Source organism: Pogoniulus pusillus, chromosome 5 (genome assembly GCF_015220805.1).
Source record: "Pogoniulus pusillus isolate bPogPus1 chromosome 5, bPogPus1.pri, whole genome shotgun sequence".
NCBI lineage: Eukaryota > Metazoa > Chordata > Aves > Piciformes > Lybiidae > Pogoniulus > Pogoniulus pusillus.
Window position 1 is genome coordinate 28,479,691 of NC_087268.1, and position 13,053 is coordinate 28,492,743.

The 13,053-nt window shown below is 44.7% G+C and overlaps 1 protein-coding gene across 1 annotated transcript in view; it reads right to left on the reverse strand.

The window, feature by feature from the left end:
- FHL2 (four and a half LIM domains 2) overlaps positions 1–8,254 on the reverse strand; it is a 66,633-nt gene extending 58,379 nt beyond the window's left edge. Inside the window, exon 1 of the mRNA XM_064143631.1 lies at positions 7,991–8,254. The gene's annotated coding sequence lies outside the window, so the exon portion shown is untranslated. The remainder of the gene's footprint in view (positions 1–7,990) is intronic.
- Positions 8,255–13,053: the final 4,799 nt, after the last annotated feature.

Consider the following 13,053-nt stretch of genomic DNA (forward strand, 5'->3'; position numbering starts at 1 on the left):
TTGTGGTTTAGTACTCTCTAATTCTACTAGTCTGGTCGGAATCTTGGTAGCCATCACACAAAATGACTCAGGACAGAGAGGGCACCCTCACAGAAGCCAGTTAAAAATAAGGTTGGGTGAGAACACAGTTTAGATGGTGATGATGAAACGCAGGATTCAGTCAAGCAACTGTCCATATAAATGAGTCCTTTTACCTCCTTCCCCCATCTATTTCCTCATGGTTTTTATTCATTCAGTTCATCCTGATTAATCCATTTTTACACCTTGTCCTTTTTGTAAACATTCCTTACTGAGGCTCACACATTTTCACAGTTCCCTGAAAATCTCCTTTAAGAAATCTGATAAAATTCTCACATTTTCCTTCTTGTGCATACAATGACAAATCCTGCAGCCAGGTACTATCTCCCTTTCCTGTGCATGGCTGTCTGACCCATTTAGTTGTTCCTTCATGGGGTGCTTCACACGGATAATGGTCTAACTCTTCTCTTTTGATGGTAATAGAGAGCAGCCTCTAAATTGCTTCAATCTGTCATTCGTTCTTGCTGGTTTTACTGCTTGTGACTGACATAGAAATCGTTGTGTTGACATAGAAATTGCTGTGTTGCATTGACATAGAAATCTAACACTGCTCTTTGGGTGGCTAGTAAAAGTGAAAGGCAAGTGGAGTGTCCTGGAGGGAGCCATGCTGTTTTGGCATGCCTGGCTGCACAGAAGATGTCTAAACCACATAAAAATACTTTATCACAGAGGAACAGCTGGACCCAGCTCTCATTGCATGTGCAAGACAAAGTTCCCACAAGTGAGCTTAATGGCTTCCATCTTGGAATGTCCAACTTGAAACTTGTGGAAGGAAGATGATTTCCAAAGGATTCAGTTACTAGTGACATTCACTTCTCTAAAAGCTTCATCTTCACAGAGAGTGGTCTATCTCCTTCCCTGACAGCACAGGCACCATATTTATCCTCAGCATCTCTGCTTCAGATACTGCTGGAACTGAAATGCCTCCTAGTTGCCATTATGAAGTTAAACTATTGATTTGAAATGTCTGAGTGCTGTATTGAGACTGTGTGAAAAATATGAGCACAAATAATTATGTTAGCTAGGAATAATGAGACAGCTTGTAGTGTAAGAATAGTGAGGCCAGTGTTCAGTGCTATCCAAGCTGATGGATCCTGAGGCTGTGGCTCTAGGCTGATATTGCTGTGGACCACTGAATAACTGAAGCTGTGTTTCTTTTAAACTGAGCATCCAAAGAGGCATTCCAGATCGTTTGTTACTCCCTAGTGTGCTTGTGTGCATTCTCTTAATACTCACTATTGATACTAGTCCAGCCAACACTTGATTCTACTTAAAGCCATTTGCAAGAGAGAGAATGCAAGAGCTGTACTTACTGTTTGCAACATCTAGATCATGGAGATGCTTAGAGATTGACCACAGCTAAGGAATCATTGTCCTTTTTTAGTTATACTCTTTTTACTTTCCTGACACTATGTTTAATGGCACATCACTCAGACTGAAGAACTCTCCTGTGAGGAAGAGGAGAGGTGTAAGGGAGCATTATGGCAGCTGTACAGCTTTCTCCCTCTTTGAGATAGCCACTAGGTTTATCAGTCCTCTGTATTCTGGATCAGGGAGCTACACCTCAGGGCTTTGCTTTTCACTTTAGCAACAGAGAAACCTGTGACGTGGCTGTAGCAATCAATAACTCTCTTCTCTGTCCTCCCAGTCACTTCAGCCCTACTGAGAGGTATATTTAGCCCCTCCTGGCAACTCCTGCTTGGGCAGGTCTGGTATTTGGAGGGACAGAGCTGAAGATGGGAATAAAGCAGAGTCATTACACTTGTTTATTCCTTACCTTACATACTTAGAATAAAAGACTGTAATGCTTAATGGTTTTATTGACACTTACTAAAAAGAGCCTCTGACAAGAAGTTGGAAAGTTATACCAGCTAATTAGTAGAAAAGACATTAAAAGGCATTTTGCCTTACAAGTAATAAGGTGTGAAAACTGCTTTTGTGTGTAAAGTGCACAATTTCGGTTCCAAAGCCAGGTCATAAAGTAGGGCTGCTTAAAGTAATAATGGAAAAGTAAAGATCTTGATGTTCCAAATGTTCTGAAGGTGTTATTTTTGGGGGGGGTGTTCCTGTTAAATGTGTCCATGTGCTTCTAAACCAAAGAGGATGTGAAAGGAAGCAAATGTGAGTGAAAGGAAACAAATGTGAGACTTTTGCTTCAAATCAGCAGCTTGGCTGATAGGACTTTCACAGCAGGAGCCTGTTCTCTGGGCTCTCTCAAAATTGAAAAAGCAAAGCCTTGCTCAGCCAGAACATAAACCAGAGCACTAAGACACAACTTGGCCCAGGCTCAAACTAAACAGGAGCATGGCTCACTTTAGCCCAAATCAAACTTCTAGCTTTCCTGGAGGTTGCTCACAAGCCTCTGAGATAGCCACAAGGACTACAATGGATATGTGAACTCTGCTGCCAAATCTGTTGGCTCAGGGGTTACTCCCTTATCTGGTGGCACTGCACTAGCTCCTACTCACCATCTTTCCTCCATGGCAGCCTCTTCTTGGCATAGGTCTGAAGAGAAGACATTCAAGCATGGTTCTGCAACCTGATTGTGCCCCAGTGATCCCCACTTCATCTGGCCCTTTGGGAGCTCCAGCTGCCAGCCGGAGTGGGGGATTTCTCTGCAGGAGCTACTGCCAAGCCCCACAGCCAAAGGCCCTGCTGGCTGTTCTCCTTAGAAATCACAAGAAGAAATATGTAACATTAAAAATAATCCAGGTGTTAGATTCTATGAGCTATTGTGGGGAAGAACAATCCAAACAAACAGCAAAGAAACAGCAAAACTCAAACCGTAACAACACCTACTCTGTCTGAACTATTTCCCTGGATCTTTCTGGGGAAAAAAAGTCAGCTTTTCTTCCCTCCACCCCTTCCCTCCCGGGCTGTTGTGTAGCTTTCAGGCATGATCCAAACTCCACTGCAGTCTGCGGAAAACTTCCAAGGTCTCTGAATCAAGCCCTGAATGCAAGGTGGTAAAAAATGAGAGCATCCTGCCTTGCATTCGGGGTGAAAACCCATACATCGTACAAGCATTGCATATTAGAGTTCTGTAAGTAGTCCTCTTCCTCTTTCTGTTTCTCCATCAAACAAACAGGTCTCTATAATGATATAGTTCGATATCTTTATTGATGATCTGGACGAGGGCATTGAGTCCAGCATCAGTAAGTTTGCAGATAACACCAAGCTAGGAGCAGGTGTCGATTTGTTGGAGGGTAGGAGAGCCCTGCAGAGGGACCTGGACAGGCTGGATGGGTGGGCAGAGACCAATGGGATGAGATTTAACAGGCCAAGTGTAGGCTTCTACACTTTGGCCACAACATCCCCAAGCAGCACTGCAGGCTGGGGACAGAGTGGCTGGAGAGCAGCCAGGCAGAAAGGGACCTGGGGGTACTGGTAGATAGTAGCTGAACATGAGCCAGCAGTGTGCCCAGGTGGCCAAGAGAGCCAATGACATCCTGGTCTGTATCAGGAACAGTGTGGCCAGTAGGACAAGGGAGGTTATTCTTCCCCTGTACTCAGCACTGGTCAGGCCACACCTTGAGTACTGTGTCCAGTTCTGGGCTCCTCAATTCAAGAGAGATGTTGAGGTATTAGAACATATCCAGAGAAGGGCAACAAAGCTGGTGAGGGGCCTGGAACACAGCCCTGTGAGGAGTGGCTGAAGGAGCTGGGGTTGTTTAGCCTGGAGAAGAGGAGGCTCTACAATAACCTCAAGTGAGGCTGTAGCCAGGTTGGGGTTGGTCTCTTCCACCAGGCAACCAGCAAGAGAACAAGGGAACACAGTCTCAAGTTGTGCCGGGGGAGGTACAGGCTTGATATTAGGAGGAAGTTCTTCACAGAGAGAGTGATTGGCATTGGGATGGGCTGCCCAGGGAGGTGGTGGAGTTGACATCCTTGAAGGTGTTCAAGAAAAGACTGGATGGGGCACTTAGTGCCATGGTCTAGTTGATTGGATAGGTCTGGGTGCTAGGTTGGACTGGATGATTTTGGAGGTCTCTTCCAACCTGGTTGATTCTATGATAGTTGAGATGGCAACAAGTGTTAGCAGCACAGATGGCAACATGCAAAGATGAGCAAGAAGAGATTTTCTTCTTTCCATGCAAAAAAATTAATCTTCTTGGTACCAGTTATTATGAAAAATGCTCATACATGCACACCACAGCACGAAAGAAGAGGCAAGTCTGATCTGGGGCTATTCCTCGTCCTCAGTCACCTTATATCTTCCTTCCCCTGCTATCAGTCTGGGCTGTTGTCATCTCTGCATTGTGTGGCAGAAGAATCATTCTACTTTTCTTGCTACAGCATTAGTGCTGTCCATTTCAGACAAAGTAATCATGATATCTTTCTATATGTACCACCTGTGTCATTGTGGTAGAGGTGAGAAAAACAGTAATTTCCTAAGCAAAGACTTTGCAACCCTATTTGCTGGAGTACTGTGATTTCCCTCCAAGCTGACAGTGGGACCACTCTGAGCTAAATATTCCTTAATATCAAATAATTTTGGGGTCCTAAACAACTCTCAGGAAAAAAAAAAACATTTTGCCAGACTGTAGGTGTATGCAGGCAAGTGGGATATTGTGGATGGATTTCTTGCTGGCAGAGGACATGATCTGATAAACATGAGCAACCTGTGCTGCGAAGAGTGTCTTTGAGCCCATCTCCGAGGCACGAACTAAGGCGATGAAACAAACTCCCCCGTCCAGCTTCAAGGGGGCAGGATCTGCTGGCTGCAGGAGGCTGACCCTGCAAATGTTTGTATAAGCCTTAAGCCTATCTGTGCCTTACAAATGTACCAATCTTAACTAAGCTAGCTGAATACACCTCTTCCAAGTTTGGCATAAAAGACGCTGTATCACCGCAATAAAGCGAGCATGGCTTTAACCACATTGGGATGGCATCATGACTCTGGCCACCTTCCAACGACAGGGTATCTGTGGAAATGATGTTTGTCCCTTGGGGAATGGTCTGTTGCTCCATAGTGCAGTGGCACAAAAAGCTTCTGCTCTAAGTAATGTGCCTGGCTTTGTTTAGGATCACTGCTGTGTACTTAAGACAAAGCTCTTGGATTAGATTGTTTTATTTCACTGCTTAGACTGTACCTGTTTTCATAGCCTAGATAGACTTTGCAGTGGAGAGGTGACACATAGCCTACAGAGACTTTGCAGAGAGAGAAGGTGACACGTGGAGGACCTGGAGGTAATTCAAGACAGCCAGTGTGGCTTCACTGGGGGCAAATCCTGCCTGGCCAACCGAATGGCTTTCTATGATAAAGTGACTATTCAGTGGACAAGGGACAACCTATGGATGTGACCTATCTGGACTTCTGCAAGGCCTTTGACACAGTCCCCTACAACATCCTGCTGGCTAAGGTGGAGAGAGATGAGTTTGATGGGTGGACTGTTCAGTGGATAAGGAAATGACTGGATGGTCACATCCAAAGGGTAGTGCTCAGTGGTTTGAATTCCATATGGAGAACAGTGACAAGTGGAGTCCTTCAGGGGTTCATACTGGGACCTGTGCTGTTTAATATTTTTATCAATGATGCAGACAGTGAGATTGAGTGCACTGTCAGCAAGTTTGCAGATGACACCGACCTGAGTGGTGCTGTTCGTACACCAGAGGGACAGGATGTCATCCAGAGGGACCTGGACAAGCTAGAGAGGTGGGCACAGGTGAACCTCATGAGGTTCAACAAGAGCAAGTGCAAGGTCCTGCACCTGGGCTGGAACAATCCTCATTATTGATATAGGCTGGAGGAGAAGGTGACAGAAATCAGTCTTCTGGAAAAGAACTTGGGGTTGCTGATGGATGAGAAGCTGGATATGAGCAGCCACTGTACTCATGCAGCCCAGAAGGCAAATTGCATCCTGGGCTGCATCAAAAGCAACATTGCCAGTAGATCCAGAGAGGTGATTCTGCCACTTTGCTCTGTTGAGACCTCACCTGTTGTACTGCATCCAGCTCTGGAGCCCTCAATACAGGAAGCACATGGACCTGATGGATTTGGTCCAGAGGAGGGCAACAAAAATGATCAGGGGGTTGGAGCACCTCTGCTACAAGGACAGGCTGAGGGAGCTGGGGTTGTTCAGCCTGGAGAAGAGTTGGCTCTGGGGATCTTCCAGTACTTGACGGAGGGCTACAGAAAGGATGGAGAGAGACTGTTTACAAAGGCCTGCAGTGATAGGACAAAGGGCAATGTCTTCAAACTAGAGAAAGGCAGATTTAGATTGGATGTTAGGAACAGGTTCTTTACTATGAGGGTGGTGGAACACTGGAACAGGTTGCTCAGGAAGGTGGTTGTGTCCCCAACTCTGGAGATATTCAAAGTGAGGCTTGACAGGGCTCTGGGCAGCCTGATCTAGTTGAGGGTGGATGCCTCTGCTTACTGTAGAGGGAGCTGGACTGGATGACCTTCGAAGGTCCCTTCCAATCCAGCCCATTCTATGATTTTATGATTCTATAAGCTGGATCCTGCAGTAGGGTTGTCACATGTGGAAATCATTGTCTTGGCCAGCAGTGTGATGGGTTGAGGGAAACCCTTCACCCACACTTCTCTGCTGAGTGAGTGTGTAAAAGCAGCATTGTCCTGAAGTATAGAGAGGGAGTCTCTGGCTTCAGCTTGAGGTTATTCCTGAACTGACAGTCACTTAAGTGGATTTTTTTATGGTGTGAGTTTGGCAGTGCAAGGCAGTAATTATTTCCTGGGGTGTAAAGTCAAATGTACACCTATATAGAAGGCGTGATACCAGCTGAGGGCAAGTAGAGGCTACAGTTTAAATATCAACATCTAAGTGTGTCACCTCAGGCACCATGTACAGCACCATCATTCAGCTTATCTGAAAGTATGAGGACATCCTCACATATTCAAACATTCTCACTTGCTTAAACAGTGAATACTGCTAAACCATAACAAGACAAAGCCTCATCTATTAGCTGCAGAAACTAGTTCAGAAAGAGCCTCCAAGTCACCCTTCAGTTGGAAATCAGCCCCTGGTGTTCTGAGTTAGCACAGGTTGCCTTCAGAGATGAATTCAGAGACAGAGAGGGGCGGGAGAGTCTTCCTGTGATCCACAAATACTTCTTTCAATTTTTCCCTTTTGCCACTCAGTGCTTTTCACACAGTTTTACCAGCACAGCATCAAAGAAACTACAACGCTGCCTCTCAAAAGGAAGCTGATCTGTGCACATGCTGAGCTAGGATGACACAGACTTGAGAAGAAGGTTTTAGAGCAGAGCTCCTTTAATAAGACTGCTAGTAGATGGCAGGCTATTTGGATGTCAGAAAACATTCCTGCTGGAGACAAGCAACCATAAACATCGACAGTTTACAAGCCTGCTTTCATGCTCAAAGAAATCTGATGCTCAGCCATGTGAAGGAATAATTTCTTTCCTCTCCATAGCAGAAAGTTCACTGAAATGGAAAGTAGCTCTTAGAGCTGGGTGCTCCTACTGGAATTATTAAGTATTTTTTAATTGCTGGCAAAATGATGTATTCACTTTATCTGTTATCATGTAAATACTTTGTACTAAATGCACTCAACCATCTTTTGCAAGATTAGATTGGATCAGATGCATAATATAAAAATTACTCTTAATATTTAGGTCTGAAAGAGGATTTAAATATTATTTTCTACCCCTTTAAGGCTTTTCTGTAAAAGAGAATCTGGTCCTTTATGTTTAAATGATGGAAAGCATGCAGCTTAAACTGCATTACTCTGGAATTCCTATGCTCCCATTAATAGCCCACTCTTAATTTGAAGTACAGAGTAAGAACAGTAACCAAAGCCTGAATTCCCAGGCATTTTTTAATTCAAACATGCCTCACTTTCTTACATAAAAAATGTGATTTATATGGTACATTATCAGACTTTTAAAACAAGGCATTAAAAGCAGAAGTTATATAAAGCATATAGTTTACCTGAGCTGCCCCAAGGTGTCCTTCTGTATCACATATTTGCCTGGACTGAGCCTTTAAGGCTGAGTCAATCAGGATTTAACAGGAAAACGCTGCCACAAGCTTGTAAGACTGGCAGGCACAGCTCCTTGCAAGGATGCCCTCCTTCTGCATCCACGTCACTACTGTCCCTGCAGACTGTGGTGGCCTCTTTCCCCACATAAGGTTCATCCAGTCCCAGCCAGGTGTCCTGCAGCTCGGCTGTAGTTTCTTTTTCTGCAGTGGTGAACTGGCCCAGTCTCTGGGACAGGAGAAGGCCCTGCCTTTGGTGATAGCAGCTCTGGAAACCATGTCTGAATGGAAGCCTGGTGCATAGCCTGTAGGAGTCATGGTGGCTCCTCTTCTTCAGCTCATCTCCCTGAAGCTGGAACTGGGTTTTGTGTTATGCAGCCATATGCAGGGAAGATTTAGTAAATATCAAAGTAGCCATCACATGGACAGTCTGCACTGGGGAAAGACTTTTCCCCACAAGAGTCATTGCTGTCACACATCTTCCCCTTCTGCCATCCTGTCCGTGAGATTAAATCTGAATCTTTCTCCTGTCACAGTTGGCAAGAGGCACCCTCAGCCTGGAGGAGTGAGGGAAGTGGGATGAAATATCTTAGATTTAAAGGACAATGGGCTCATTATATTATTGGTACCTGGATCCATGCCCACCCTACTGCTCTTCTGGGATCAGCTCTCTGCCCTGACTTTCAAGCCTGTGACCTCGGAGCCACAGGAAGATACCTACATCTCTGCTCAGTTCTGAGAACCATACATGCTTGTGGCATGTCTTGAGCAGGACGGACATTCACATATGTTTAAGTCTTTTCCTGACCCAGAGGACTTAAGGCAAACAGGTATCATAATTTGGAATAATTTGCCACAGCAAAACTCGAACATTTGCTCTCCTTCAGTTGCCAGTACTCAGACTGATGAGGACTAAGTGCATTCTGGGGTAATCTGAAAGATGCAACTTTGGGGAACCACTGAGCTGTCCACATCTGGCCACAGTCCTTTTAAGAGAAGAGGGAGTTGGGTCTCTGCAGCGGGGTGGTGTATCCAGCAGGAGCTTTTCAGCCCAGGTCAGAAGGGCATAATACTGCTTCTTTGGTCGCAGCAGCACTGTCATGTCTCCTCCTCACCCATGAGCATGTGCCATGGTTAATGGTGATTTAAGAATGCTCAGACCTCTACTGGAGGTTTCTGTCATTTCCTGGGGAAATCTTGGCACCCTTCAGTGCATTCAACCACTTCCACTTGTATGCTTAGGCATGTTGACATTTACTGTACACATCTACATTAATGTACACATTTAATGTGTTTACATTGTCCGAATGCTCAGTTAATACTGTGCAAGATTTTGTACTCTGAAAATAAAGAGTCTGCAGTTTCCACCAGCCATTAGCCCTCCCTGGAGCTGTGAGACCAGGTGGCAAGCCTGGCTCTTTCAGAGGGAGCTCTCCGCACTCTTTTCCTCTGTAACCCCATCAAGGCATGGCAGTTCATGGTTGGGACCATCCCTGTCAGATCTGGGTCGAGTGACATCAATGTTCACATAGATGATCACACTGTCCAATCTGCTAGGCCAAAAGATCCCCAAAGTCTCTACTTAGAGCCTGCCTTACCTCTCTTTGACCTGCTTACACACTGTTCACCATGCAGTTCTGCTCCTGTCTGCAAAGGCCACTCCTTTCCCAGGGTTTAAGTCTGGATGTTAGGGTGAGCCATATACTGCTGATGGCCTTGTCTGTGCCTTTACAAATCTCTGGAGGGTTTTTCAGGATAAGGGGCTATGGGGCTGTACAAGAGCTAACCCTTTTCTCACAGTTCTTCCTTGCTGGAAAATCTCACTTCAGTTTCACCACCTTAGGTCTTCTATTAAGGGGGTGGCATAAAGGAGCTAAAAACCTTAACTACATGAGCTGATCATGGGTCCTGGTGGTCACAACTGTGATGGGGAAGTGCCTGTTTCAGAAACAGGAGCCAAGCACTCCTAGTAGCCTATAAATAAACAACTATGGGGGCCACACTTTTGGACAAATGTATGCACCACAGAAACACCTGTTACTGCTTTTCGGCACTGCAAAACTGAAGTTATAGCTACAGACACACAAGGAGCAAGAATGTGAGGAGACCTGAGACATATATTTGGACACTGGAATGGGCTGCCCGGGGAGGTGGTGGAGTCGCCGTCCCTGGGGCACTTCAAGGCAAGGTTGGACGTGGCACTTGGTGCCATGGTCTAGCCTTGAGCTCTGTGGTAAAGGGTTGGACTTGATGATCTATGAGGTCTCTTCCAACCCTGATGATACTGTGATACTGTGATATAGCAGATCACATGGCATATGTGCAATTTCACTCTCATAGGCAAATGAAAGAACTTGCAGGAGGGTTTGTGAGCCTGGTCTAGTCTATCAGACTAATCTGTCTGCTTTTGGGACAACAGGTACTGCCTCTTAAGTTGGCTGCTGTAACCTAGTCTATCTACACCAGTCTGTCATGAGCTCTAGCTGCCTCTAGTTGCCCTGCCTTCTGCATCCTTGAGCACCCCCAGTGACCATGTGCCTGAGGGATCAATCACTTTTCATGACTATCAAAGAAATCAGTATAAAGAATATGTATATTTATATAATATGTGAACATATATAAAGAAAGAAGGGTGGGTTAACTTATGATTAAAGAAATGCAGTGGTGGTATGATTGTGGCATTTGCCAGCTTAGTCTGTTTGAAACGGAGATAAGCAGTGTAGGTACAAGGTAGCCTGCAAGTTAGATAGGCTGCCAGTGCTTAATGTCTCCAGGGATGTGCTCTAGATGAAGCTGTACTCTACATCACTATTTCCCCTGCCTTTGTGTAAGAAGCTACAAGGATTAAGCAAGTAGAGGTAAGAATTACACCTTTCCTTGTATGAAGACATACTGATAGGGCTTGCTACCTCAAAGATTTGTATATCTTCTTTGAGCAAGCCTAAACACTCCTACTTGGTGTATCTCAACTTACCAAAAAGGAAAGCTTTGAGTAAGTTTTCCTGAAGTAATTAATTTTCTTTTTTTCCAGTGTCCTAAATCTGTTCCTCTGCTCACTTACAGGTTTGTTTCTCTTCACAAAGCAACATTGCAGGTGAAAATCTATCCAATTGGCACTGTGCCTACCTCCATGAATAACTCTTCTCACAGTCATACCACTGTTGGCAAACCAAGCTCTGACTCTTCTCTTGTCCAAGCCACGAAAGGCTCACCCCCACTACCTCAAAACAGAGCACAGCTGGCTTAGCTGGGCTGATACAACTGCATCTGAGTCTCTACTGAGAGAACCAAGACACCTAAAAATACTCCTAAAATTTTTGATATAACCTAACCAGGCCCCTTGATTCATTCAGCATTTGCTCTCCACAAGCAAACACAGCAGAAGTGAAGCAAGAGTATGGCATTGGAAACTGTTACTGAAGCTGAGGAAGATGGCAAAGGATCTTCTAGCTGGAGTGACCAAAGAAAACCTGTGGTATTACAGAAAGCCATCTGCTTTATGGGAATGGTGGCCTGAACTGCCATGATCAGATAGTTTCAGACTAAATCTCTCTGTTTGCAGTCATCCACTTCCAAGAGATCAAAAGAAAAAGAAGCATGGCAGTTTGACAGAGGAGGTCAGGGAATTAGGAGTCTTATAAGTGGACTTTTTCCCAAAAAGAGTTCATTGTCTGGTGTAACTGTAACATCACACAGAACCCAAAATTTATATCTCACATCAGGATTATCTGGTATGGGAAGGTGGCCAAATGACTAAAATAAACAGGAAAGCTCAAGAAAAGCCTCCTGCTACATTTGGGTTGTAACATGATCCTTATTTTGCCTTTTTTGCTCTTGAAAAGAGGATGTACAGTCTGCCTGAGAGACCCAAGTAACAAAAAAAGCATTCAGTGTCATGAGTAAGTGGAACAAAATACTAAGGAGAATAATCTATGCATAGGGTCAGTATTATTTTGAGCACAGTTTGGGAGAGTGTTTGTTCAGTTAACACATAAGTTGGTGGACAAGCTTTCAGATGAAGCTCTGATTTGTCCTTCAGAAGAGAATCGGGAGGTGTGTATGGAAGAAGGAAACAATACATCCCAGAAAAGAACACAGGAATCTTCCCTCTGAGGCCTTTCCCTCATAATTTTAACTAGGGCACATAACAGGAGACACTTTTTAAACAGATGCAAATCACAGGATTACTACAGAGGGTTGGATATCCACAGCTTAAAATGCAGAACAGGCTGGCATTTAACTGTGTGTGGACCTTTGAAGTACTCCTTTTTTGCTTTGTTTTTGTACAGCACCCACCACAACTGAACCATTGAGCTGACCACATCCAGAACTCTGCATTTTATTCAATGGTTAAGCATTAAGTGGTTCTTGTTCTTAAGACAGTTCCTGTTAGTGTGGATTATTTCATAGAATCACAGAATATACCTGGTTGAAAAATACCTCAAAGATCATCCAGTCCAACTATTTCAGCATAGTCTCATGTACCACGGAAAAAAAATCCTGATTTTTTTTTCTTCTTAATGCTGAAGAATAATTATGACACTTACTTATGAGTTTGAATCCTTGCTTAAAAATTTCCCTGTTAGACAGTTAAATGGCAGTACTGCCTCTTATTTACACTTTCAGTGTCATAGAATCATAGAATCAACCAGGTTGGAAGAGACCTCCAAGATCATCCAGTCCAACCTAGCACCCAGCCCTAGCCAGTCAACTAGACCATGGCACCAAGTGCCTCAGCCAGGCTTTTCCTCAGCACCTCCGTGGACGGTGCCTCCACCACCTCCCTGGGCAGCCCATTCCAATGCCAATAACTCTCTCTGGCAAGAACTTCCTCCTAACATCCAGCCTATACCTACCCCAGCACAATTTGAGACTGTGTCCCCTTGTTCTATTGCTGGCCACACTTTCATGCATCAGCAAATGTAGAGGGCTACCATTGTGCTGTAAAACAGTTTTGTGCAGACCAGAAACTGCCATTCAGGGCCTAAGATGACCACTGTCCCTTTTTATGTCCT